Source organism: Schistocerca serialis, unplaced genomic scaffold, assembly GCF_023864345.2.
Source record: "Schistocerca serialis cubense isolate TAMUIC-IGC-003099 unplaced genomic scaffold, iqSchSeri2.2 HiC_scaffold_1170, whole genome shotgun sequence".
Taxonomy (NCBI): Eukaryota; Metazoa; Arthropoda; class Insecta; order Orthoptera; family Acrididae; genus Schistocerca; species Schistocerca serialis.
The window spans coordinates 142501-147500 of record NW_026047371.1 but is presented as its reverse complement, the minus strand read 5'-3'; the positions used below and the strand labels follow the sequence as shown (position 1 = coordinate 147500).

Below are 5000 nucleotides of genomic sequence, written 5' to 3'. Positions count from 1 at the left end.
ATACCTCCATCTATGCGAATCTGACAACACTACGTCCGCCATGTCGAGCGCACCGCAAAACACACCGCCATCTGTAGGTCTCCCGCAACATGACCTCCTGCAACGACGATACCGTCATCTATGAGACGCCAAGCCGACTAAGACAGCCATGGGCCCACAGTGCCCTTCTTTCGACCCCACCCACAAAGCCTGCATCCTCTGTCGACAACAGCACCCCAACGCCAGCGCCTCTGCCGCACGAAGTCGTGGACCGGCAATCACTCCACCTGCACCCGTTCGTGCCCCACCCCAACCGCCCAACTCGCAACTCCAGCGGATGAACGGCGGACTTTGCTCGCACTCGCAATGTGCAATCCACCCCTATAACGTGCGTTTCATGAAGAGTTATGTCCAATATGCGACATTCCCGCTGTCCATATACATGAGCTGCGAGCTGTACCACGTACGAGCTACAGACGCGATCGCGTTGCTCTCTGTACGAATGCAGATGCTCAGCGGCAGCTAGGAGGCGCTCCATCCATGTCGGTACCGGTGAGCGTTGCACTCGCAGTCGCAAAAACGTACGGCAAGTATATTACTCGGAAGAGTCAATGACAGTCCAAGCCCCCCTGCGTGGGAAGAGTCTTCCTAGGCCATGACCCACCGGAAGGGCGCAGCGTCCCCCACCCCAGACATGTGACGTCAGACTATCGGTATTGACGACTAGACTGATTCCTTATAATCATTTGCCATACACCGGTGGAAGCTGCCGAGACGAGTAACTACATACCGGGCTCGCCGTGTCACTAATGTACAGAGATACAATAGTTTCGACTGGAACCGGATTAAACGTATACACGGCGCTGATTAGTAATAGATAGAGCCATCAGAATACAGATAATGTATAGACCTGTCCGTATACATGCTGAAAGACTCTGCTCACAATCACACGTCAGCCAGACACTCTTATCACGCACTACTCTCTGCCTGTAACAGGCACGCAGACGATATGTAAGCACCAGCATGGAACAACACCCAGTGCATCCTCTCTGCCACATTAGACAATCCACACTATCATAACCAGACCGGGAGGTCCACTCGGAAAACAGAATATCCCACCCTTCCGACAACCACCATTGCTCAGCTAAGCCACCAACACCCACACATGTCCCACACAGGGGTGCACCCAACATCACAATACTGCCTCCTGTCACACCACACAAACAATGGCAGGAATGAAAGACACAGGTCTGCCACAAGCATGGAATCAGAGCGCCGCCTGTTATGAGCCAAAGGTGCACCCTGACGTGGCAAATCAGATGATGCCGCAGTCATTTACTTACGATAATCACAATCAACAAACTGCCGCCCCCCCCCCCCAAAACACCTTTCCTTACAACAATGTGTACCTTAACCTAACCCATATTGTGCCTTAACCTAACCCATATTGTGCCTTAACCTAACCCATATTGTGCCTTAACCTAACCCATATTGTGCCTTAACCTAACCCGTATTGTGCCTTAACCTAACCCGTATTGTGCCTTAACCTAACCCGTATTGTGCCTTAACCTAACCCGTATTGTGCCTTAACCTAACCCGTATTGTGCCTTAACCTAACCCGTATTGTGCCTTAACCTAACCCGTATTGTGCCTTAACCTAACCCGTATTGTGCCTTAACCTAACCCGTATTGTGCCTTAACCTAACCCGTATTGTGCCTTAACCTAACCCGTATTGTGCCTTAACCTAACCCGTATTGTGCCTTAACCTAACCCGTATTGTGCCTTAACCTAACCCGTATTGTGCCTTAACCTAACCCGTATTGTGCCTTAACCTAACCCGTATTGTGCCTTAACCTAACCCGTATTGTGCCTTAACCTAACCCGTATTCTGCCTTAACCTAACCCGTGTTGTGCCTTAACCTAACCCGTGTTGTGCCTTAACCTAACCTGTGTTGTGCCTTAACCTAACCCGTGTTGTGCCTTAACCTAACCCGTGTTGTGCCTTAACCTAACCTATGTTGCGCCTTAACCTACCCTATATTGTACCTTAACCTAACCTATATTGTACCTTAACCTAACCTATGTTGCGCCTTAACCTAACCTATGTTGCGCCTTAACCTAACCTATGTTGCGCCTTAACCTAACCTATGTTGCGCCTTAACCTAACCTATGTTGCGCCTTAACCTAACCTATGTTGCGCCTTAACCTAACCTATGTTGCGCCTTAACCTAACCTATGTTGCGCCTTAACCCAACACACGTTGCGCCTTAACCCAACACACGTTGCGCCTTAACCCAACACACGTTGCGCCTTAACCCAACACACGTTGCGCCTTAACCCAACACACGTTGCGCCTTAACCCAACACACGTTGCGCCTTAACCCAACACACGTTGCGCCTTAACCCAACACACGTTGCGCCTTAACCCAACACACGTTGCGCCTTAACCCAACACACGTTGCGCCTTAACCCAACACACGTTGCGCCTTAACCCAACACACGTTGCGCCTTAACCCAACACACGTTGCGCCTTAACCCAACACACGTTGCGCCTTAACCCAACACACGTTGGGCCTTAACCCAACACACGTTGGGCCTTAACCCAACACACGTTGGGCCTTAACCCAACACACGTTGGGCCTTAACCCAACACACGTTGGGCCTTAACCCAACACACGTTGGGCCTTAACCCAACACACGTTGGGCCTTAACCCAACACACGTTGGGCCTTAACCCAACACACGTTGGGCCTTAACCCAACACACGTTGGGCCTTAACCTGCTCTGTAATTGTCATACGACGCGTTAAATTAGTGTAGTGTTGCCTAACTGCAACCCCCGCAATATAGTTTGCTACTCGCACTGCCCGGTCCCCAGAGTATCGCTTCATGTTAAACACCTTGCAGCTATACACTGTAATGCGGATGGCAGCAGGACGTACATGCTCAATGCCCTTCGCAGTTGTTCATTGGCATTCGCATGGCGAAGCACAGCCTACGTTGTGGTACGGCTTGTGTCAACTGTCCGCTGATGTTGTACGTCCAAATCACACACTGTACTGCACATTGGTCCTCATGTACTGAATGATACATCGTGGTACATGTGTGACCGTACCACGACTGCGCCAACAACGGCGAACCATACGGTCCAAATATTGTGCACTCAGCTACATGTCGTCTCCCTATAAGAGCTGGATTGCAGTATGGTATGCCGTGGATGGCGATCGGCATGAGCCGTCTGTTGATGTAGTGGCGCGTGTTGTCAGACGTAGTCGTCTCTTCTCACACACCGTGATAGCATGGTGCACTGCGTTCCACATCTGCGACATGCGACAGAGGCCGGTTGACAGTCGTTCGCGCAATGGACATCGCATACGTACGGGGGCCACCTTCCACGTGTTCGCGAAGCGTGCACATGTTGTTGCGTGTATGTGGGCAGACATAGTGTGTCGTGACACCTGACACAGGCATGCAACAATCGTTGAATTTGCAAATGGCGATGGACGTCTACGTTTGCTGGTGACGTTACGCAAATGAAGAACTGGTAAACCGTTGTGGTGCGGTTGTTCTCGCTAGAGGTGAATCAGTGATGGCGACGATCGGTTGAGCTACCAACCGGTTGTTTCAGCGATACCCACCATGCCCACGAACGTGAATGGCATGTGGGTGTGAAGCGATACGCGGCGGTGGCTGGGTGGGACCGTCCCCGGCCGGTGAGGGGGGGCCTCCCGGCGTGCTGGCCGCGCGGTGCGTGGGCGCACGCGCTACAGCCGGCTGGTGGGGGCGGCCAGTGGCAGGCGCGCCGGCCGACGGAGTCGGCAGTCGGCGTAGCTGCGCGCCGGCGCACCCTGCACGCGGCGCCGTGCGGCCAAAGTAGGTCCTCGCGGGCCCGGTGCGAAGCGCGGTGGACATCTGCAGTGTGCTGGTCCGATTGAGGACTGTGTGCGCTGAGGATGCGCCGCCGCCCGGCGCTCGGCGCCGCGACGCCGTCTGCTGCTCGGTCGCCTCTGCGGTTCTCGCAGGTGGATTGTATCGCAGCTGTGCGGACGTGTTGGCGCGTGCGCTGTGCTGGGAGAGTTCGCTTCGGCACCCAAGTGGGGCTTTTGTCCTTCTGTGGCGCTGGCGTTGGAGCTGCCGGCCACCGTAGGTGGCGCGTGTTGTCTCCCGCCGGCAATGCCACGACAGCACGCTCCCGGGCCTCTGTCGGCAGCGGCAAGCTCAGTTGGGAGCACGGGTGGTCGCACCTAAAGCGTCTACTCGCCAAACTCCGGGCGATTGCGCCTCTCTCGAACCCGACCAAGTACTTAGGACGGCGCTGCGCGCCGCCGGGACCTGAGAGGGTTTCGAGGTGTATTGTGCAGGGGAGCTCAGCCTCCTCCTGTTTGCAGAATAATTGAGTGGACGCTTGCGTGTTCGCGCGGGCCCCCGGGACACACTCCCGGGCGGCCGGCTGCTCAGCTCTAGTTGACGCAGCTCCCTGGTTGATCCTGCCAGTAGTCATATGCTTGTCTCAAAGATTAAGCCATGCATGTCTCAGTACAAGCCGCATTAAGGTGAAACCGCGAATGGCTCATTAAATCAGTTATGGTTCCTTAGATCGTACCCACGTTACTTGGATAACTGTGGTAATTCTAGAGCTAATACATGCAAACAGAGTCCCGACCAGAGATGGAAGGGACGCTTTTATTAGATCAAAACCAATCGGTCGGCTCGTCCGGTCCGTTTGCCTTGGTGACTCTGAATAACTTTGGGCTGATCGCACGGTCCTCGTACCGGCGACGCATCTTTCAAATGTCTGCCTTATCAACTGTCGATGGTAGGTTCTGCGCCTACCATGGTTGTAACGGGTAACGGGGAATCAGGGTTCGATTCCGGAGAGGGAGCCTGAGAAACGGCTACCACATCCAAGGAAGGCAGCAGGCGCGCAAATTACCCACTCCCGGCACGGGGAGGTAGTGACGAAAAATAACGATACGGGACTCATCCGAGGCCCCGTAATCGGAATGAGTACACTTTAAATCC

The 5000-nt window shown here is 54.0% G+C and overlaps 1 non-coding gene across 1 annotated transcript in view; it reads left to right on the top strand.

The window, feature by feature from the left end:
* Positions 1-4452: 4452 nt before the first annotated feature.
* Positions 4453-5000, top strand: part of LOC126433629 (small subunit ribosomal RNA) — a 1910-nt gene continuing 1362 nt past the window's right edge. Inside the window, exon 1 of the ribosomal RNA XR_007578630.1 lies at positions 4453-5000. This exon is cut by the window's right edge and continues 1362 nt beyond it. This is a non-coding gene — a ribosomal RNA (small subunit ribosomal RNA).